Below are 23,448 nucleotides of genomic sequence, written 5' to 3'. Positions count from 1 at the left end.
AAATTGTGATATTGATTCTACTTGACCAAGTATTATAATACTTCATCCTTTCTTTTGTGCATTTCTTTGGTGGGTCTCAGAATGATCGAAAAAAAAGATAGACTGTTGCAGGTAGCATATCTTTTTGTCGTTTATGCAATCTCTTGACAATGGAATTCGGCAAATACGTCAGGAAACGGTTTACTACGACTTAAATCATAAACTTGTAAGATGGACTTCTCTCAAAGCGAAACACTTAGTAGGGTTCTATTCTGTCTATTTCTCTCTCTCTCTCTCTCTTTCTCTCTCTGTCTGTTTTCGTCTTTCTTCCACTGGTGAAAATTTAACAGACCTATACAACTTACTGACTCTCGTCGGGTGTCCGCGAATGGGCAACAATGCGATAATGGGTCGGAAGTCATATTTCACGTAGACCGTCTCGGCGGCAGCAACAGCTTGTCCGAAGTGCTTCCTGTTTCAGGATTCACATATATTTAACCGCTAAGAAACTACGAATTTGCCTGAGACGGTCGGTGATAGACGATCTATTGACTTTCTCAAAGAAGAGAAATAGAAAGAAAAGAAAAGGGGGCTTGTATCTGGTTTGGGATCTATTGTGAATGGAAAGACATCTTTCTTCTCGTTTTATCCTACTTTTTGACTTGAACCTATGTTACGTTTTTTCTTTTCCCTTTTTTTCCTTTTTTTTCCTTTCTTCTTTTTTTTCTTTTTTTTTTTCTTGGAAAAATATTTCGTCGGTCAAGCAAAAGGATAGAGTCACATAGCGCTCATGGCGAGACTATACAAGTAGGGTGGTCCATATCGTTGCGTTCTTACGAGTGCAAGGTCGCGAGGGCTGGTCGATAAAAGCAATGACTGAAGGATCGGCCGCGGGGGTCGTTGCTCTCGTTAGTTTCGAGTCGCGACGAGTCACGGCGCATTCGTGTTGAATACAAAAGGGATTCGTATTCGTAGTGACGGGGTCGAGTCTTGTTTAAATAAGTTAGCAGTGGCGAGTAAAGATGAAGGGGAAAGGCTGAAGGAAGGGGTAGGAGGGGGTTGGAAGAGGAAGGAGTTGATAAAGGAAAGGGTGGTAGTAGAAGTAATAGTAGTAGTAATAGTAGTAGTAATAGTAGTAGTAGTAATAGTAGTAGTAGTAGTAGTAGTAGTAGTAGTAGTAGTAGTAGTAGTAGTAGTAGTAGTAGTAGTAGTAGTAGTAGTAGTAGTAGTAGTAGTAGTAGTAGTAGTAGTAGTAGTAGTAGTAGTAGTAATAATAATAAAAGGAAGAGGAAGAAAGGGAAAAGGAGGGAACCGAAGGTAAAAGACGAAGGTGGAAAAGGAAAGGGTAAGAGAGAGGGGGAGGGAGGGAGGGAGAGAGATATAGATATAGAAAAGTGAAAAGGGAGCGAGGAGAGAAAGAAGCTCACCGAGGGAATTTGCACGTGGCGTCTCGCGATTGGCTCGCACCTGTCTCCTCGGACCGCCCTCTTTCGTTCGCGATCGTACGGAATGCCTACATACCTAATACGCTTTCTTGCTCGGTCTCTGCATATACTCTTCTTGCGGCGTATCGCGTGCATGCGAATGCACACTTTCTCATTGAGCGAATGCATGTATTATTGCTAAAGTGAGGTGTTGGTAGCGTGTAATGAAGCACCACCACTACCACCACCACTACTAGGCATCACCACCCCTCCCACGAGCTCGCTGCACGCCAACTTCCCCTCCACTGGCGCCCTCGGCGAGCCTCGCGGACGTCAAGGTAGGGAGCCGGAACGAGCTGGAGGGAGTTGGCGCGAGTTAGCGGAAGGTTCTCCAGCGAGAGGAGAAAGGGCATAGGATAGAGAGTAGATATTATACTTTTGTATACGCGGACTTGCGGGGGAGGCTCGAAGCAAAGGGCCGGTACTGGATGAAGAGGTGGAGGAAGAGGAGGAAGAGGTGGTACGTGGCCGTGGTTACACGCGGTTAATCTATCTTCTGGTAGACGCTAAACTGCAAGATGGAGGCCTCCCTCCATTGCGATTGCCATATTTGTAATCGAGAACGATGCTGGCTTTTCGATCGGACGGCTTCCTTTGTTCTTGAGGAGTCGATTGATCGTTACGGAAAATATATATATTATATATATGTATATATATGTATATATAAATATATCTATATAAATATACCTATGTATATATATATATATATATATATATATATATATATACACGTACACACGCACACATACATTCTTTATAGACTCATCGAGAGATTTAGCTATCAGTTAGGAATTAGGGAAAAATTTTCAGATAGAGTAAAACGCGGCATAGGTAAAAACTCCAATCGTGATTTTATCGTTCCTATTAGCTTTAAATGCTTTCCATAATAGAAAGGGGAGCCGCGGAGAGGGGAGAATGTGAGGTTACGATGTACGAGCACGGCGGAGTGATTGAAAAGCGCGCGTTTTTTTTTACTCGATCGACAAGCCTAAGAGAACGTGTTTCAAGAGCTTTCCTATCTTTGGGCCGAAAAGGCCGGGAGGGGTTAGACGGCAGTGGCCGGGCAGGGAGAGACGAAAAAGAAAGCGCTCGGTAAGTACCGTGTAATAAAGTATTGGCCATGAAGGGAGAGAGAAAGAAGGAGATACAAAGAGAAAGAGTCCTTTCGGTGGGTGGGTGGTTCGCGTTCCAAGATCCTTCGGCGATCTGTTAAGTAACCTGCGGATTTACATGGTCCTATCTTATCGACGCACTGAGAGAAAAAGAGAGAGAGAGAGAGAGAGAAAGACAAAAAGAAAAAAAGAAAGAAAGAGAAAACCTCCTATGTGCCCGGCGTCCCAAGGCATTTATTTATTCGTTTGCAAATGAATAAAGAAGGTCGATCGATGCTCGATCGCACCGACTTGGTTCCTTCGGTACAAGCACGGGCAACACAAGCAAGCATGCTATGGATTCCAAGTTAGAAGTATTTCCCTCAGTGAGAGAGAAAGAAAGAGAAAGAGAAAAAGAAAGAAAGAGAGGGAGAGAGAGAGAGAGGGAGAGAGAGACGCCGGCTTGTAGGCCGGCCAATGGAGCTTAGGGCTGGAGGAGTGAGGCGAGAAGGGAGCTCGGGCATGTCATACGCGAAGCCCTTATCTCTGCTCCGGCCGGAATCATGATCGTTCCTCTCGCGCGAACTTGCCCGTGGGATATCCCTTCGCTACACCAATTCACGGGTACAACACGGAGTGTGAGAGGGTTTTAATGTTACCTGCCCCGAGCATCTCGGCACCGCGGATATTTATCGTTATTTGTAATCCCGAGGACCATCGGAGAATATGTTCGAGCTTCTTCCACGAGCGATCCCCATTGCACCTCTTTGTTTCGTACTTTATGGAGATCTTACCGCGGCGACGTTATTTCATGTTACGAGTCGACGCTGACATTCCACGAACCGTTCGTCCGCCTTCTTCTCCTCCTTCACCATCTTCCTTCCTTCCTTCCTTCTCTCCTCCTCCACCCCCTCCTCCGTCCCTCCTCCGCCCTCCCCTATTCTCTCTCTCTCTCTCTGTCGCTTATTCAATGAAAGAATCTTATAAGCGTCGAAAGTCGTATCTCTTTCCTTGAACGTGATCATTAACGCATTTGTCCATCGATGACGACGCGTTGTTATAACATTTGACCCGTTAATTGGTCAACTACCCGTTGGTAGTCATTGACACGTTCAATGTTAACTAGTCTATTTTGTTAATTAAATGTGCTATACTTTGACTATCAGCGAACGTAGAGATACATATAATAACGTTAATGATAAGGTTTTCACGAACGTTTGTAATTATTTACGGTTAGTTAATAGTTTGTTATTTTGTTAGGGAAATTAAATTGGCAAAGGTGTTTAAATGGAATAAGATAAATTCTTCGAAAAAGATTTTTGGGCCTCGAAGAGGTAGCCGGATCGTTGCGAAAACAATTTATTCGGATCTATCGCAGGCGGCGGGTGGGTCGGCCTTCGAAAGGTGAAAGGTTAACAGCCTCTATGGAAATAATGGCCGGATCGTTGACCGTAGTAATCTTAGCCCGCGGAAACAATTTAATTGCTCGTTCAGCGTCCGTCATAAACGACGTAGCCCTACTCTTTCTCTCAAAGGAAAGCTCACGCATATCCGTGATACATCATACATGTATTGCCGAAAGAGAAATATCATCGTTCGGAGACGATCGGACGAAGAATTGTGGATTTGTACGATCGAAAAAAAATTTTATTCTTCCTTTTTTTTTCTTTTTTCTATCGCGGAGAGAATCCCGTGTAAACAGGCCAGAAAAAAAAAGAAAAGAAAGAAGAAGAAGAAGAAGAAGAAGAAGAAGAAAAAAAGGAAAATAACGGCAAAGCCGCCGGATCGATTTTAGGTGCGATAAAAGAAATCGGAATTTAAGATTTCACGGTTGTTTAGTTCGAAAATGGAAATGATCAAAATGCATGGACGACCTGAGAGCTCGTTAATTACCATATATCGTTGTAACATCGTGTTCCGTGAACTTGATCGTTTCGAAGAAGTGGAAATGAATTGTGTTAGTGAGAGATAAAGAAAGAAAGAGAAAGGGAAATGGAGAGGGATAGAGAAAAAAAGAGAACGTAAGAGAGAAAGAGCCATTCGCATGCATATGCGATTCACAATCTTATCTGTACACCTCGTAAATAGCGGACAATACCAATGGCCGATTCTCAATGCAGTTACTTAGGTAGTCTATTATATAGGCATGAGCTGGTAGTGCATTAGTGCCGCCAGATTGACCCTTTGGTCAAACGCCGTTTAAGTTGCGCCCGGAACAATGTTCGCGTGTTTCGCCATGCAATGAGGTACTTTCGAGGACCCAACATTTCGTTGAGAATTGTTTTCTATTATGGATAAAGATTAGCTTGATCCGTGACGATTTCGTCTTTGATTTTCATTTTTCTTCAAAATTTTTCACATTGGTTTTGCATACAATACGTCTTAATCCTTAATCTTTTTTCTGTTTTTATTTTTTTAATACTTTTTTCTTTATTGTTTTTCTTTATCTTTTTTTTTTTCTTAAGCAGATCACGTACTCTTCTTTTATAGAATTAATGATAAACGTATAAATCTTAATAAGATTGTTAATGTAGTATAATTATCTATGAAAAATCGAGTTCCTACGTACACGTGATAGTAAACGTGTTAGCACGCGCACCCTTACGGCTTCTTTTCTCTTTTTTATTCTTTTTCTCTCTTTCTCTCTCTCTCTCTCTCTCTCTCTCTCTCTTCTTTTTCTTTTCTTTTTTATCTTCTTCTTGTTCCACCTCTGACATCGCTCTCGTCGACCTCCTATCTCGCGCTCTCCATTCCACGGACATCTTCTCGGCACTTCGTTATTTGCCACGATGATTATTACGATTATTACGGCACGGTTTGCGGCTGTCGTCGTAAAAACCGTCCCATAAAAAAGAATCGGGGCCTCCGGGGTCCCCTTTTAATAAGCGTCTTCTTACGACTCGAATCTAAAGTCGAAAGAAAAGAAAAGAAATGAGAAGAAAAGAGAAGAGAAGAGAAGAGAAGAAAAGAGATGAGAAGAGAAGAGTAGAGAGAAGAGGAGAGGAGAGAAGGGAGATACTCTTAGACAGGAGTGAGAACGAGTTAGTGGCATCTCTTCAAAAGCAAAATGCGACTCGTCTTTAAGAGTGCCGATACAGAATCAGCTCGATCCCAATGATCGTCCATGGGTTTTCATTATCGTCCGTTTCGTCACGCCGTGTTAACGCTCGTGAACTCTTCATCGAACTCCTCACGAATTTATACTCGTAAATCTATCCTTACCTACCTAAGGTGGTATATTCGGCTTAACACGCATGATTAATTTTCGTTCGATTTACCACGATTGATTTGCGATGGAATGTCAAATCTCTTTTTAACGATATTCCACGATAACGAACGAGTTTTAACGATCTATCGTTATTTCCAATGTACCTTTACTTTCATTTATTTATATGCCCTCTTAAATGAAATACAACGTTACAACGAAATAATCTTTTTAATGTCCCGTGAATTTCGTTATGATGAAATTGAATCTTGTCGTTACGTCGATGCTATCATTACAATATTTATAACGTTCGAAGCATTCCTTTGTTCGAAGATACTAAGTTGATTTAATTATAGTAGGTTCTAACAGTACGAAACAACCGAGCCGATTCAAACGTGGCTCGACTTAGCACTCGAATAAGACGAATAAATCTCCGATCGTGTATACCTACGAGTTTCCTTTCAATACGTCGTCACGTATGTAAGTAAGTACGTACATACGTATGTACGTAAGTATTTATACGTCACAATGACCGATTTCGAGCACATTATAGTAATACAATAATAATGAACCTACGACAAGCGTAGGCGTTGATTATGGCGATACAAGGGTAGGCTTGAACGTTACCCTTCCAATAGGATTCGTGATTTCGAACGTATCCCATTCGTATTATCCTACGTATTATTTTATACTTTTGAGAAAGCTTATAAAATATTCCGCGCGTTGATCTTTTTCTATGGTCGAATATGCGGATAACGACGAATGTCCTGTAGCGAGGAACGTAGCTGGGGTACTAGCTGGTGGAAAAAGGAATGAGATCGAGAATAATGGGGAATAATGGTGAAAAGCCCGAAGGACTCTGTCAATGGGAATTGGCGACCCTGCGTCCTTCTAATGGGCACGAGCGGCTTGAACGACGATGGACAATGCTCCAAGAGAGCCAATGGTCAGCTCTCTTTTCCTCACTCTCTCTCTCTCTCTCTCTCTCTCTTTCTCTCTCTCTCTTTTACTCCGTCTGTTTTTTTTTCTATCCTTTTCTACCGATGGTCAGCCGGATCCTCCCGCACATGCAGCTGTCTCGAAAGAGCAGACACCCCCGCAGCTGCACGTGTTCTCACTTTCTCTCTTTCTCTTTCTATCTTTCTCTCTCTCTCTCTTTTTCTCTTATATTCTTCTTCCTTCACCCTCACCTTCTTTCCTTCTCTCTCTCTCTCTCTCTCTCTTTCTTTCTGACAATCTGCCCACGCCGTCGCAAACGACACAATACCAGAGCATCGGTTATCTGTTCGTTCGACGTGGCCCTCGTGACATTCGTTTGGACGCTTTTGTGAACGACGCACCTAAAAATCAATCCTTTTGTCTTCACTCTTACGCGGATCTCTCTTTGTCGGATTTCATCCGAAAATATAATGGGTCAAAATTCAATTTGTCTTGATTCCCCCTATGTCTATCTCCTTTTCTTTATATCATTTTATTTAATAGAATTCAATATTTCGAATGTGACTACGACGAATTTTGAGGAACGTGTAATATATTTTTACGCGCAGAGGCACATATTTGAACACCCATATTCTAACAATTAATTATCCTATTGATATTAAAATACATATATTTATGTGTTTATATATATATATATATATATATATATGTACGTGTTCGTATATAAAGTCATCTGATTTTAAAGGGTGAGCGCCGTTAATCGTATTTGGTTTTAACTTGGAGTGGTCAAAGGTTATGAAGGTAAAGCGGGATTAAGTGTAGGTGGATAGTATATGCCGAGGTTTCTGTTAGCTCACGTTCATTGTGACATGCTCTCGAGGGTTGCGAATGTATATGCGTGTATCAATGTATATGTATGTGTGTGCCCGCGCGCGCGCGAGCTCAGACACTTTTGTGTGGGTGTGTGTATACGTGTATACGTGTGAGTACGAGTGTCTAGAAAGGTGGGTGGATAAAGAGGAAAGAAAGAACACTCTATACGCGTGCGTAAACGAAAGAGAGAAAGAGAGAAAGAGAGAGATAATACTCACCAGGGTGAAGACGAGGAAAGGGAGAAAGTCAAAACGAGGGTGGCAGAAGAAAGAAGGCAAGAGGAAGGTTACCTCGATGGCGCGTGCCCGACACCCTACTTTAGTTTCAGGGGTGTAACACCCATAAATAAATAGGGCTTCCGTTTTCGGTTCCACTCAATGCAGCCCTCCAGACGCGATCATGGACGTGGATATTAATGTGACTCCTCGTGTCCCTCTGTTATATATATATATATATATATATATATATATATATATATATATATATATATAGTTATGTGGGTGTACGTGTGCGTGTTAGATATACAAAGAAACGAGTTCCTTGAGAAACGAAAAGACGCGGCTCGTTTTTATTTTTAGGTTTTAAGTCGGTGGCCAGGCACTTTTACATATTTCAGGAAAAAACAGTTTTTCCCTCAAGAACCCATAGTCCATGGGGTTCTATCAATAGCGCTCCACAGAACTCGCTTATCCTTCGTTACTTTAACGAGATAGAAAAAGAAAGAGAGAGAAAGAGAGAGAGAGAGAGAGAGAGAGAGAGAGAGAGAAAAAGAGATAGAGAAAAATATCATATTGTTTTTTTTTTCTCTTCTTTCCTGTCCTTAGCTAGTTTCCTTCGTTCTTTCTTTCGTTCTTTCTTTCTTTCTTTTAAATAGAAACTTTCGTCGTTTATCTCGTCCGAACGATCCTTCTAATAAATACCACTTAAGCGGACGATCTCGACGGTTAACGTATAGTAGCCGTATCGCGCGCCTTACTCGAAGGTCGCATGCCTCGGTCGCTCTTTTCCGAGAGAAAGAGAGAGAGAGAGAGAGAGAGAGAGAGAGAGGAGAATGCAAGGGAGCGAGCGTGAGCCGGCGACAATTCAGAATCGCGTACGGTAATCATTGGGGAATACATTATAATTCTTTAGGAGTTTGCCACTCGAAGGAGACACATCGGAGGTCGTTGAAACGTATAAGAAAAAGAAAAATGAACAAGAAAAAGGAAATAAGAAAGGAAGAGGGATAGAGAAAAAGAATGACATCGGTATGGATTTAACATCCTTCAAAATAAGAGCTCGAAAATAAAACAAGATACATTTTTTGGCCTTGTCATATTCAAGGTAATTCTGTATCATTGTCATTTACTATTCTCTGTCATACTCGTCATGCACTATGACGGGTATATTTCATTTGTATACTATCGTGAGCAAACAAACGTTCTAAGCTCCGGAAACGTGCGTTCATATGGAACGAGGAATTAGAACGGGTCTCCTCGAGGTTGCGCGCGAGCGCCTTGATTTATAAGCACGAGTTAAGTTATATCGCGACAAGTATGAATGAGCCATTAAGATCCGGTAATTTGGTTTCGCTGCAAAGAGCAACTACTCGGCCGTTTGCTCGCGCACGTATGCACATATATAGTAAGTGCTACGTATATACCTACATATACACACACACAAACACACACACACACACAAACACACACACATATATATATGTATGTATTTATATGTAAATATGTATATATATATAAACATGTATGTATGTAGATGTACCGGTTATTTATCCAAATTGCGCGACAACTCGGCCCGTTTTGTACGATATCAACGCACTCGCGAGAATGACGATCCATCCCATTACCGTAGATCTCAAGCACCGTGTTCATCCTCTTCTAGCAAAGCCAAAAGAAATAATCCTTTTTCAAGGGTTGACACGCCGTTCGCTCGACCAACCAGATCATCGAGATAAATTCTCACAAGCGTGTCTCTTTCTACGCTTTAATTCGTATACCAACCAATATCGTCGATCCTTATACCTCTATGTCAGGATAAATAGATATTACCATTCAATGAAAAGATCGTGTCGAAGATGAGTACGCCCATTTGATGAGAGATTGAAAAATCTTAGATCGAGGGAACGGCTCGATCGCATTGTCCTGTCGCTTTCGATCGCAAAACGTTTCTCTCGTGGAAACATTTTAACGGGAAATGCCATTTGTAAATAGCTCTTTATGAAAACAGATTCAAGAGGTGCTAATCATTTCTTTCATGGTCCGTCAGATATCTTTGATTTTAGCGATTAGTGGAAGAAAGATAGAAGGAGAAAGAGAAAAGACAGACAAACAGACAGAGAGAGAGAGAGAGAAAGAGAGAGAGAGAAAGAGAGAGAGAGAGAGAGAGAGAAAGACTTTGACCTTCCCTTTTTCGAGCACGAGAAAGCTCGAAAAGCCTCGTACGATTTATTTGCGAGGATTATTTCGAGAACGAGAGAGAGAGAGAGAGAGAAGCATACAAAATATATATCTATACACAACTGTATATCCTATATGCGCTCATTTAGTATATACGCGAAAGCTTCAAGAAGAAGAAGAAGAATAAGAAGAAGAAGGAGTAGAAGAAGAAACGAGAGGAGCCGTTCACTAAATAAATGTCGTTTTATTCGCACGTCCAACTCAATTAGCTCGGACGTCATAGCCATTCGCGAGGACTTTCTTGAGAACACGTTCGTCATCCGAACTTGGCCGGGTTCTGAAAGCTCGTACTGCTTAGATCCGATTTTCCCTCTTTTTCTCTTTTTCTCTTCTTCTTCTCTCTCTCTCTCTCTCTCTCTCTCTCTCTCTCTTCCTTTCTCTTTCTTTTTCTCTGACAAAAGCATCGAGCGATAAAGGACATAAACTATTATGAGTGTGGGCGCAGACTAAATATACCGATGTAAATATCCAAAGCGAAGAGGGTGGCACGAGGAAGAGGAGACGTTTAGGCGTTCCTCCGTCACAGCGACGCCTTCGAAAACCTCTCTCTTTCTCTCTCTCTCTTTCTTTCTCTTTCTCTTTCTCTCTCTATCCCTCCCTCTCTCCTTTTTTCTCTCTTTTCCACTTCGCGTATGAAAGACCGGATGCAATTTGGCGATGGAGAACATACCAAAGATAAGTTTCATTCGAAATTGTTATCAATTTTTGATTAGTGTCTTCTTAGTGTGATCTCTCTTTCTCTCTCTCTCTCTCTCTCTCTCTCTCTCTCTCTCTCTCTTTTTGCAACGTTCAATCTTCTTTAATTCCATTGAAATTATTAAATTTGTATTTTATCTTTCACCAAGAACGATTAGCCTCGATATAAAAGCATTCGATTAATTTATAGTATACATATGTCGCGGACGAACGCGTTCGTAGGTTATCGTCTAATGTTTGCACACAAGGACATCGTTGATCTTGTTACTTTCAATACTGTGTCTATCGTGCATCATGAAAATTAATCTGATCTCGATAATAAATGTGAATCTAATTTGAAAGCACCAACGGTGATGACACGAAATGAAAGACATTTCGAAAGCCTACAAGTTCGGAATACTCCAAAGTGCGATCTTACATGGGCAGACCTCTTCTAAAATATTTCTTATTGTTGGATAGATCGATAGATCGATAGATCGATCGAGAAGTTTAAAGAAAGGATGTAGATACGAAATCGTCTCTTTTTTTTTCTCTTTTAGCACCCTGATGCCAGATGACGAAATGTTCTCTCTCTCTCTCTCTCTCTCTCTCTCTCTCTCTCTCTCCCGTACGTCTAGCACGTGCAGTTAAAATGAAATCACAAAACAAACCCAGAAGTTGTTGGTGGCGGTTTGGACCGTCTGGAAGCAGGCAGGCGAACAGGCCTCCTCCTTGCCGTTTATCGGCGCGTTACTCGACGACGGAAGGACGTCCGCATTGCGAGTAAATATTTGAAGATCTCAAGTCGTCGTCGTAGTCGTCTTCGCCTTCGACTTCGTCTTCGTCTTCGCCTTCGCCTTCGACTTCGTCTTCGTCTTCGTTGCCGTAATCGTAGTCGTCGTAGTCGTCGCCGGAGATCTTCTTCTCATAAAAACCGCGGTATATGCCGAGCACATCGACGTGTGCGTTCCCGACTTCCGATGCGATCGTGTCTGTTTCACCAGTCGACGTTGAAAGCTACGGAAAGCTCGACGATTTTATTTATTTCTTTCCCGATTTTCAAGTATTATCAAATAAATCGATTTTCTCGGATTCTCTCGTTCATTCGCTATCTTTACGTGAATTGTAATATGTAAGAGATAGGGACAATTTTTTTTCCATAATTTCTTCTTTCTTTCTTTTTATTTTTTTTTTTTATTTCTTCCACAATTATAGTCTCATAAAATTTTCAACAAATCGATCGTACGTAGATTCAAGCTATATAGAACTTTCCTCTTCGAACGAGTTCCTCTGTTCGTTCATCGTTTATCATCTAGGATGAAAACTAAAGCTTCCACGAAGTCGTAATCCTTCTGACAAGAATGGAAAAATCGTTTTGTTGGAAGGAAAGAAATATACCTAAGTTATATCTAATACTTATTTCGTAGATACGTCGATGTAAGGGTTAAAGGCCATAGGTAATATTCGAGGTGGTACGCGTTCTAAGTTATGACCGATACGGAAAATAAGGTCTCAATCCCGAGGGAACGGAGAGCTTCATGCGCTCGCGCGCAACCGCGTTGTGTTGTAACGTATCGGTCGACTTCTCGGAATCTCGCGGGGCATTATGTTATATGGGTATAAATAACCGAACGGGAGCAATAATACGTAATAATATATCAGTCGGGATTTTAGTGCCGTAGCTAGGTCGGTCGGCCCAACGGTCGTAATTCATCGCGCGCCACGGTTCACCCTATATCTATATACGTATAAACATACATACATGAAGCTTTTCCAACACATCTATAACAAAGTCCGTATGCGTATCTCTAGGATGTATGTATGTATGTACGTATGATATGTACATAATACAATGTTCACGTGACTTCCGCGAAAAAGTTTCGTGATGGTTGCTAGCAAACGAGATATCATCCATGCTGACGATCTTTTGACACCTTCATTTTCTACAACGTTTATACATTTCAAATGAAATAATTCTTACTTTTAAATGTTCCTTTTTTATGATGGAAATAAATCTTAATGAGATATGTTAATGACATATATTGATAGATATAGATATCTACGTTTAAATCATCGTTCAAATATTCGTTTGATTTTCATCATTCAAGAGTTTATTACGATGAAAATTTGTACTCGTACGAATCAATCGTATAAATACGATGTTTTCTAATTAGTACTTGTAATTTCATGATTTTATATGGATAATTGTTTGTTTCGTAAATATATTCTATTTTATTGTAAGAAATTTTTTAATTTATAATAATGAATATATATGAACGAATCCATCGGTACGATTAGAAAATTAATTGTATATAATTACAGGATAATATTTCTTTCGCGTTTTATTTCAATATCTGTCGATGATAAATACGATGATATTAACGATACGTGATAATGATGAAAAGTTTTTCTTTTGACAAAAATTCTAAAGGGGTGGAATTTCGCGCTTAGAAGGCTTTCGAAGAATGCATCGCGAGAGAGTTCGACGAAGAAGCTTTTCGATCGAAAACAACCCCTTGGACCGTGTACAGGGTTTGAGTTAACTCGGGTTCGGTTACACGAGAGGGCTGGGACGGCAGATTTCATCATAATAATTTTCCAGGCCATTAACTCGAACGGGGGCGAGGACGATCTGCTTTTGCATAAGGAACTTAACAATCTTTCCAGCACGGTTAGGGTCCCAAGCTACCACTACCATCCCCCGTACACGCCCCTGTACTTTGCGAAATTCGACCGGCCGAAGGAACGAACGAAAGAACGATCCAACTTTTGCCACGGGAATAGAGCTACGAAACTTGTGTTCGTTTTTCTTTTCTCGATGTACGTGTAGTAGCAGGAAACGACGATCGAGTTACTTTTAAAAGTATTTTCTTTTCTTTAAAGCGACGTCTTCGAGAATCTATGGTAAAAAGGAAAGATTTTTTTTCTCTCTTTTTTTTTTCTTTTTCTTTTTCTTTTTTTCCTTACTATGAGTGAAAAAACATTAAAAAAATTAATATGTACATCTTTCATCAATTTTGCTTTATTACGGCGTATCTGATGACACAACGTCGTAAAGAAAAATATAATCAATAAGATATTTGTGAAAATTGGTTCGACCGAAATATCGAAAAAAAAAAGAATTAAGTAAATAAAAAGGGAATATCGTTAGCCAGTGAAATCTCTTTGGTGTGAAAAAGCTATTTTCTGAGATAGACGGAAAGTTGAATAGTGTATATGCACTCCATCTCTCTCTCTCTCTCTCTCTATATATATATATATATATATATATATATATATATATATATAGATAGATAGATATAGATATTATACATATAGACACACATATATATATTATTTTTTCTTTTTTTCGAAAGGCACTCTAGGGTATCGAAGATATCTTTCAATATTGACAAACCGTAAGCGTGCCAGGACTAGCATTTCGAGCATTAATATTACATTATATCAATAAGGGTTTGAAAAATCTGAGGGGGTCGTGGCAAACGGATGGCCGTCGTTGAGGTTTCGCGTTACTCCGCAAACACTCTCTCGTCTTCCTTTCTCCCCCTCGTACCCTTCCGTTTTTCACCTTCGGGCGAGAAGATATTACGCGCTCGAACGTGATATCGCTTTTCCCAACCGTCTCGACTCGCGCGGATACTTTAGAACCCTCCAGGCGATTGATAATTTACGGAAGAGCAATCAAAACGATATCGCTTCAATTACAAAGCGACGGGGATCACACATTTTTCTAAACGTTTACGTTTATTCAATATACGCTTATAAAAGATCCATTGAAGGATTATTTTTTTTTTATAATCCTTTCCATTATAATTATTTAAACATATATATATATATATATATATTTGTATGTATGTATGTATGTATGTATGTATATTTAAATACTATCTATAATACATACGTATATATTTCAATAACAATTGTTCGATAATAAATAAAATATTCTATTGATTCGTTTCATCAATCAAACGAAGATGTATATCTTATCGGAGATGATTTCAAACATCGAAGTATTTGAAATATCGAAATGTATCGAAATTGCAAAATTTCTTCTTCGACGAAATTAAGAAAAAGTAATAAAATAGTAAAGAACAAGAAATAAAAGGAAAAAAATAGAAGAAGAAGAAGAAGATGATAAATGATCAGTAACTAAACTGAAGAGATATTATACGTTTCTTTGAAAATAAATTACAAACGTGTGCGTTTTGGAGAGAAGTTCAAAAAATAAAAAAAAAAAGGAAAAAAAAAAAAATAAAAAAAAAAAAAAAAAGAAAGAAAGAAATTTTGTAGCAGCACGTATCGAAATTCATAGGAACCGACATGGGATTTCTTTAAGAATTCAAACCTCTACACGCGGATACGATAAATCACGAAATTCTCTGACATATAATCATGGCAAATCGCGAATAGTTTATTTAATGGCCGCTGACGTATATATCCGGTAATACCGAAGGACATAGAAACGAACACAAAATGTTCTTACTTACTTACTTATTTACTTAGTTACTTACTTACTTATATACTCACTTATATACGTAACATAATAATTAATTATTATCAGGATTGCATTGTAAATATGAAAGATCGCTAGATCGATCACGAACGAAGAGAAAATAACGAATTGGGTGAGTTCGATAAGAGGGGAGGAGGAAAAAAAGAAACAAAAAGAAATAAATAAATAAATAAAAAGAGAGAGAGAGAGAGAGAGACGATAGAAAATCGAGTGGGACGAGGGAATACCGTACCATCCGGCTTTAAGTCGATGGCTGAGCACGCGCCACAGTGGCTTTTTTCGTCAGTAAGGGAGAAGGGACAGAAGACGTGCGTGGCTGATAGAAGTAAGAGCGAAAGAGACAGTAACAGAGAGAAAGATAGATAGAAAGAGAGAGAGAGAGAGAGAGAGAGAGAGAGAGAAAGAGAGAGAGAGGAAGAGAGAGAGAAAGAGAAAGAGAAGGTTAGCTTGAGAGCCGAATTGTCGGAGAACCAGGGAGATATCTGCGGCGGATTCTATTTATAAAAATGCATTTCAGACGGATAGCCGAGCGCACAATAGTGATGCCTTCGATGTCACTGCTAGGTCGGAGAACGCGTACGGTAATGTGTGGTAGAGGGGGAGGAGGGAAAGGAAGAAGGAAGAAGCAGCGAGGAAGAAGAGTACGAGGAGTAGGAGGAGGATGGGAGGCAGGGATGAGGAAGAAGGGAGGGAGGGAGGGGTGGAGGTCGGTCGATAAATCAGGAAGCTGCAACGCTCTCGCTCCACTACGAGCGTAGATCAAGCAAGAGGGGCTAAGGGGTGGGGTGGGAGGGACGGGAGGGGAGGGGAGGGGAGGGGCACACGAAGAAACTCCTCGCGGGTTCCTTTTTTCTTTTTCTCGTCTTCTCCTTTTTTCTTCTCTTTTTTTTTTTTTTTTTTCGTTTTATTTTCACTTTTGCGTCTCGAAAACTGCCGAAACGAAAATAGCGACCGAGAAAGTGACTCCCAAACTGACTCTCTATGCTTCGCTACTACACACGTTCATATGCGCTCTCACTCCCATGATATACCCACGCTCTATATACGCCCGCCCAACTTTCGAATTCTTCCGTCAGAACTTTGTTCACCGGCGGCACGCTCGTTCCTCGATCTTCCTTCCTTCCTTCCTTCCTTCCTTCTTTCCTTCCTTCCTTCCATGACCACTTCGTCATCCCTTACTACTCGAGAATTCGCGCCTACTTTTTAATAAATCCTTCTCGACGTCTCGCGTCCTCTCGTACCCTTATTCTTCGTCTTCGTCTTCGTCGTACTATCTCTCTTCTTTTTTTTTCTTTTTTCTTTTGCTTTCTTTCTTTTTTTTTCTTTTTTTCATTTTCCCCCTTTTCGTTTTATTTCTTTTCCCTGTCTTTTTTTCTTTCTCTCTTTCGCGTCTCCTCGTTAATTGGCTTTCTTCTTTCGGTCTTCTATTTATCCTTCTGAATGTTACTCGTTCGTTAAGATTGTAGCTTCTCGTCGATCTTAGGAATCGTAAATTAATGTATATGACATGTAAAAGGAATTGTATTCTAAATCTTTCTATTTTTTAAAGATTATATATATATATATATATATATATATATATATATATATGCATTCACATCATGTACAATGTATGAATATATGGATGCATGGATGTACGGATGTGCAATGCGTTAATGTATGATTGAATGGATAAGTAGATATACATATATATATATTTTTTATATGTCTATATATACACACACATATATATATATATATATATGTATTAAACGATGTATATACAGAAGAAGAAATCGCAAGAAGAACGAGACGGTGGAATTCCGTCGAATCGATTTCGCATTACCGTAACATCGTGTCGTTAGCGTTAATGAACAACATCTGTAGCCGTGGTTCTGTCTCGTAGGGCGAGACGACTTCGGGAGGGGAGGTAAACATCTTAAGAGACCATCGTATCTCGGATGTAAATAAAAGAACGTCCGCCCTGTACGCGTTTCACTCAGCAGCTCGGTCTATTTTTCTTACACGTGTTCGTCCCGCGAACAAGACTGCTTCGATCGGGAGCTTCTCTCTCTCTCTCTCTCTCTCTCTCTCTCTCTCTCTTTCTCTCTTTCTCTCTTTCTCTCTCTTTCTTTCCTTTTTCTCTCTTTCTTTTTTTCATACAATTCTCGATGCTTCCCATGGGGAATGAAATCGGTCCTCTATAACAAGTTTCGCCGAAGTCCTATCGAATGAATGTTAGATATTATAGAGTAACATGCTTATGGTATATAGAAATTTATTTGTATTTATAATTTATACATTTGCATGTGTGTGTGTGTGTGTGTGTGTTTATATAGAGAGAGAAAGAGAGAAAGATTTTTGTCGACTTAAAAAGAAAATTTATATAACATAGATATCGCTTAGAAAATATAAAATAAATTAATATATATACATTTATATATAATTTCAATAATAAATGTAAGAACATTTTTATTAGTTTAATAAGATTATATTGTTTTTCTTTCAGGGATATAATATTTCGAGAAAGAATATTTTTATAAAAAATTTGACAACAAGAATTTTCATGGATCATCGTGACAATGTATAATAATCTAAATAATAGAAATTGCATCGATATGACATAAAAAAAAAAAAGAAAAAAATCTATGTTTATTTTTCTATCATCGTCATCATTGTGTTGTGTATATTTCTTCTCTCACTTTGGTACTATGTTTATATGTCGTTCAGGGAAAAACGTAACGCGCCTTTGAAATCGTGCTCATCCTTGCGAAAGAAATGGCTTTGGTGTTTCGTGTTGAACGTGAGGGTCGCGTACAAAATGGTATTGCCTATAAGATATGTTTATTGTATGTCCATCTAGGACCACCCTTGCAGCGGGGACACGTAGAAAGAAAAAGGGTATCGACGTCATTGTTTGAAAGAGACAGAGAGAGAGAGAGAGAGAGAGAAAAAGAGAGAGAGAGCGAGCCGATTCACGAGAAATCTCATGAGGGATATTCACGAGATTTTCGGTTGGATCGTAAAGGTTATCAAGTCGAGCGTGGTCAGCTTTCCGAAATAACGAGTTATGCGAATAAACGAAAGGTCAATACCTACGAGTTGTAAAAATTTTTTCCCCCTCGATTTTTCATCTCTAGTCATTCAACGTTTATCTCCGTCATATTTTATTTTATATCATTTCATTGAATTTATTTTATCTTTTTATCACGAAGAGAATGGTACCAATATTCGTTAATTTACGTTCGAAATAACGAATTATGCGAATCAACGAAAGGTCAGTCAAAATGCCTTGCCAAGTTTTTTTTTTTTTATTCACCTTTCCCTCCACTCCAAATCACGATTTTCCATGCGCTCATGCAACATTTCTCTTCGTTCTACTTTATTTTATATTGATTTTATTCTTTCTCTTTTTTTTCATTATTTTTTCTCTCCTTTTTTCAACATTTCTTTTTTTTTTTTTTTACTCTTTTTTTTATAGTTCTAAGTAAACGACTTTTTCAATATTAATCTCGATTTCAATACGAATCTCGGAGAGTCAGTTTGATTGATGATCGATAGTTACCATTACAAATTAACATCGTATCTATTGGCCTTAGTTCATAACAAAATAATCAAGGAGATCTTTCTGCTTAATTCGATATATTTTAACAAAATACGATAGGATCATTTTCTAATCTTATAAATTTTAATACGTAATCGAATAAATTAAGTTAAATTTTCTGCCAATCAACCATAAATATGTCTCCCACGCCAATCAATTTTCGTTAAATATTTTTTACGAAATTCAATGTATCGCTAGCTCATACATAAATTATCGCCATTATCTTTGCATTAGGTTAATATCTTTCAACTAATCTCAGTTATGCAACAGAATTTTCGATGCGATGTATTCGAACGCGTTGAGATCCATTCTCTAACAGTCTACCTATCTCTCCCTCTCTCTTTCTCTCTCTCATCTATCTCTCTCTCATCTATCTTTCTCTTTCCTTCTCTTTCTTTTACATATACATAGGTAAAGATGTATTAGACGGTGTCGGAAGATCCTGCATGAGGTTAAATAAGAGGACCTCGTCGATCAGTAATTCCGTGACACTTGCAACGGCAAATTCGAAAGCACGAAAGAACGAATCGTTACTAATTACTTGAACTTAATAAAAAGCTTCGTCTTCATCTCTCTCTCTCTCTCTCTCTCTCTCTCTCTCTCTCTCTCGTATTTACTTGCAGACGTCGAAAGGACATAGAAAGAAGAGATAGAAACGAACGCGTATCTTTCATGTCTCGTGTATTTTCATCGTTCTGTCGTAGCACGCACGCGAGAGCATATGTCCAGCACGTATAATCCGTGAGCGCGTGTACGTATGTAGTACGCATGTGAAAAAGAGAAAAAGAAAGAGAAAGAGAGAGAGAGAGAGAGAGAGAGAGAGAGAGAGAGAGAGTCTGGCGAGCACGCTCGTTTCGGCCGATCTTTACGCGGCTGTAAATCTAATTCCACCGACGCCGATAGCACTGGCTCAGTCGTCGTTTTGCTCTCTGAAAAATTCGGGCGGAATGAGGATTAGAAAAAAAAAAAGAAATAGTAAGAAAAGAAAAAAAAGGGTGAGGAGGAGGAGAAGAAGAAGAAGATAAAAAAGGGGGAGTATAAAATGAATTTCTTACACTCCATTTTGTAATTGATTCTCTCTCTCTCTCTCTCTCTCTCTCTCTCTCTCTTATTTTGAAATATTTATCATTGGATAGAATTCCGATTTGTATATAAAAGAAATAAGCAGCCATTCATTTATTGAGTTTGTGCGTAAGGGAAAAGAAAGAAAAAAGAAAGAAAGAAAAAAAAAAAAGAAGAGACAGAATAGAAGAAAAACGAATGTTCGTTAAATTTTACTTGCTATTAATTATCATAATAATATATTAATATCCTGGAAAATAAATTATTCGTTTCGAATTTTGTCTAATTATCTAGAAATTATAATAGTAAATTTTTTCTTCTGCGGCGTTTCTTTTTTTTCTTCTTCTTCCTTTTTTTTCTTTTTTTTTTTTTTTTTTTTTTACGAAGGAAGATTATGAAAGAAGCCACCGAGAATCGACATAACGATTTATGTTAAACGCGTTCGATTTCTAAGACACGTACTCGTTTACAAGGTTAATATAAAGTATAAAGCGATCTCGATGGCGAGAACGATGTTTCCTGCTGTTGGGAGGGTCCCTCGCTTACGCAAGTTTACGTTTCTTTTAATCGATACGATTTCATACGAGAGATAAAGCTACTTTCGCGAAATTGAAGTATGGTTATCTTGATGATGTTGAATAAACGAAGATAAAAGCACGCGAAGATAAAAATGATGACGAAAGATGAAGATGAAAAATGAAAATGAAGATGAAGATGAAGATGAAGAAGAAGAAAATTTGCATTGCCTGTTTTTTTCTTTTCTTTTTTTTTCCAAAGGAAAAAATTCAATTTTCCTGTCAACATTTTCATAATAAACGCGTCGCATAAACTCGACTGGATTAGTAAGTCGCGAGTCTCTTTCGAATCCATTGGGAAAATGTTTATCCCGGACGATCCAAAAGTTATTTTTATACCCAACACGTCTTTTCGCCTTGTCTACGGTCGTTCGCACTTCTTAAATCTTTTCTTGCTACTTGTTAAAACTTCCATCGAATCTTACGATCACAACGGCCGTTGTGCATCGGATCAGCATTGTTTTTTTTTCTTTCTTTCTTTCTTCAAATCTTTTCTTCCTTCTCTCTTTCTTCTTTCTTTCTTTTTTTTTCTTTTTTTTTTCCTACAAATAGATCCTACAATTCGATCTTTCTTCTCGCTTATTGAATTTTTATCTCTTCGATTGTGAAAGAGAGAAGAAGAGGAAAATGTGACTCAAAGGATCCGACTTCCATTTTCTTTTGCGTATAGAGCAATGAAATCTTAGGTGGATAAGGATGTCCCATTTAAAAAATTCTCTCTCTCTCTCTCTCTCTCTCTCTTATTTTATTTACTTTATTTCTCTTTCTTTTCTCTTTTTAATTCTTTCTCTTTGAGAATCGCCAATGCACATGTCGAAGTAAATTAAAATTGTTTTTAATTTTTGAAGTTTCTTGAAGCAAATGCGGATTCCTCCCTTTCCTGCCACCCCTCCCCCTTCCCCGCCACTCCATACTATATAAAGGACGATCTTTATTGTATGTGTTATGTGCATTCATCAACGTCAATTGTATGCAGATACGTACGGCGTCCTCTATCCTACGCGGAGAGATAAAATGTAGAACGCGGAGGGACTCGTTACTGCATTTATTAAGTGCGCTTCTTCGCGTGCTTTGCATTTTCTTGCGCCGGCCAGGATCTCGACGTTCGAACCTAAGTAAGTACATACCTATCTACTACATATGAACGTAGTCTATGTATAAAATATCCAGAATCCAGCTTTGCGTCTTTACATAGACATTAGATACACATCCATGTGCTTTTTATATCCGAGAGTGTACGGTTCGCGTGACGCTTATAATACGTCCTGAATTTGTGTGGTATATACCTATGTGAATCTGGCATCGGTTACGTTTGATGTTTATGCACGATAGTTCGTAATATCTTGTCCAATGTATCTCCTATCTATCTCTCTCTCTCTCTCTCTTTATATATATATATATATATATATATATATATATATATATACATTCATGTACGTATGTATTTATATCAGATATAGATATAACGCATACATATTTCTCTTTCTCTCTCTCTCTCTCTCTCTCTCTCTCTTTCTTTTTTATATACAAAGAATCTGTAATAAACATGAAACAGGTAAGCTTTTGAATATTTTCGTATATCATGATAATTCAGGTCAATGGGTACTAATAAGAAGAGAGCAAGGTTAAAGACTGTGTATTCATGAGCAAAGACATCCGGAAAGGTCAAAGTTCGGTTAACGCGTGCAAATAGTGACAGACATCAGGTCTCGTTCGCTCGAATCGATGGTATAAGGTAAGTAAGTACCTAGATATCTCTTTGATTGAGAACTCTTCGGCGAAAACAGAATCGGGCTTCACTGAGAAATGAAATAGTCGTGTCAAGGATCCTACGGTTTCTATCGTGCTATGTACGTCAAAGTTGGATTCCATGCGATTGCATATGCCGAGAGAGATAGAGAAACAGGGACGGAGATAGACATAGATTAGAGAGAGAGAGAGAGAGAGAGAGAGAGATGCAGCAACAATTTCTCGAGAGTTCTCGATCGAACGACGGCCGTCATTTCGTCGTCATTAAACTTAATCGATGTGGTTACGTCGGACAATGGGAAAAATCCCATTGCACGAAGCGATCGCCTATTTAGATCGTTCGTTAAACGGGTCTACGTTTATATATATATATACACACACATGCACACACACACACATATATATATATATCTACATATATATCTTACTTTTTGAATTTACAATCTTTTCACGTAGGTATTACATATACACGTATTATACAAGACGATTATTTATCCTCAAGTATCTATCTATGTTGTATGTATACGTCATTTCGTTCGAGCTGATGCGAACTGGAGATCGATTCAATGGGAAACTACCTCTCCTCCGTCGGCCGGTAGAGTAATTTACATGTCTTGCTATCGATAGGCACGCGGTTCCATAATCTGTAATTGACCGGTGAGTGAGTAAGAAAGAGAGAGAGAGAGAGAGAGAGAGAGAGAGAGAGAGAGAGAGAAATAGATAGAGATAGAGAAAGAGAATTCTGATGGACGTTCGATTGGATATCTAGCAGGTGTCGGCTCGAAAAGGTCGCTATTTTCTCTATTCGTTAAAAGGCAAACTAAACCGGAGAGTTTCGATGAATAGATATAATTTATATAGAAATGATCTACATTTTATCAGAAGGAGAATAAAAATAAGAAACGAAGGAAAAAGAGAAAGAGGGATAAAGCAACGAATGAATCGTTTTCAAAGATTTAGTTTTTTTTTTTGTTTTGTCTTTTTTTTTTTTTTTATTCTTTTTTCTTTTCTCTCTTTAACTAAGATCACTAAAGAAAAGTATCGTTTACTTAAGAGAGTCTCGATTTTGAGTTCGAACAAAGCCTCTAGAAAAGGATAAAAAGAAAGAAAGAGAGAGAGAGAGAGAGAGAGAGAGAGAGAGAGAGAGACTCTCAAAATCCTTGAAGCGTGCGGCAGGATATATAAAATTCGATACCCGCGGTATGACAGGCAAAGCGAGGTATCCTGCGGATGACAATTTTCGGTGGGTATTACCTCCCCTCTCCCC

General features: G+C 38.8%; 1 protein-coding gene across 1 annotated transcript in view; it reads right to left on the bottom strand.

The window, feature by feature from the left end:
• Positions 1-23,448, bottom strand: part of LOC124433105 (homeotic protein spalt-major-like) — a 60,822-nt gene that overhangs the window by 12,043 nt on the left and 25,331 nt on the right. The gene's annotated exons all lie outside the window — the stretch shown is intronic.

This window comes from Vespa crabro, chromosome 2, assembly GCF_910589235.1.
Source record: "Vespa crabro chromosome 2, iyVesCrab1.2, whole genome shotgun sequence".
NCBI lineage: Eukaryota > Metazoa > Arthropoda > Insecta > Hymenoptera > Vespidae > Vespa > Vespa crabro.
Note: the sequence above shows the minus strand (reverse complement) of the source record. Positions and strands in the feature narration are given on the sequence as shown.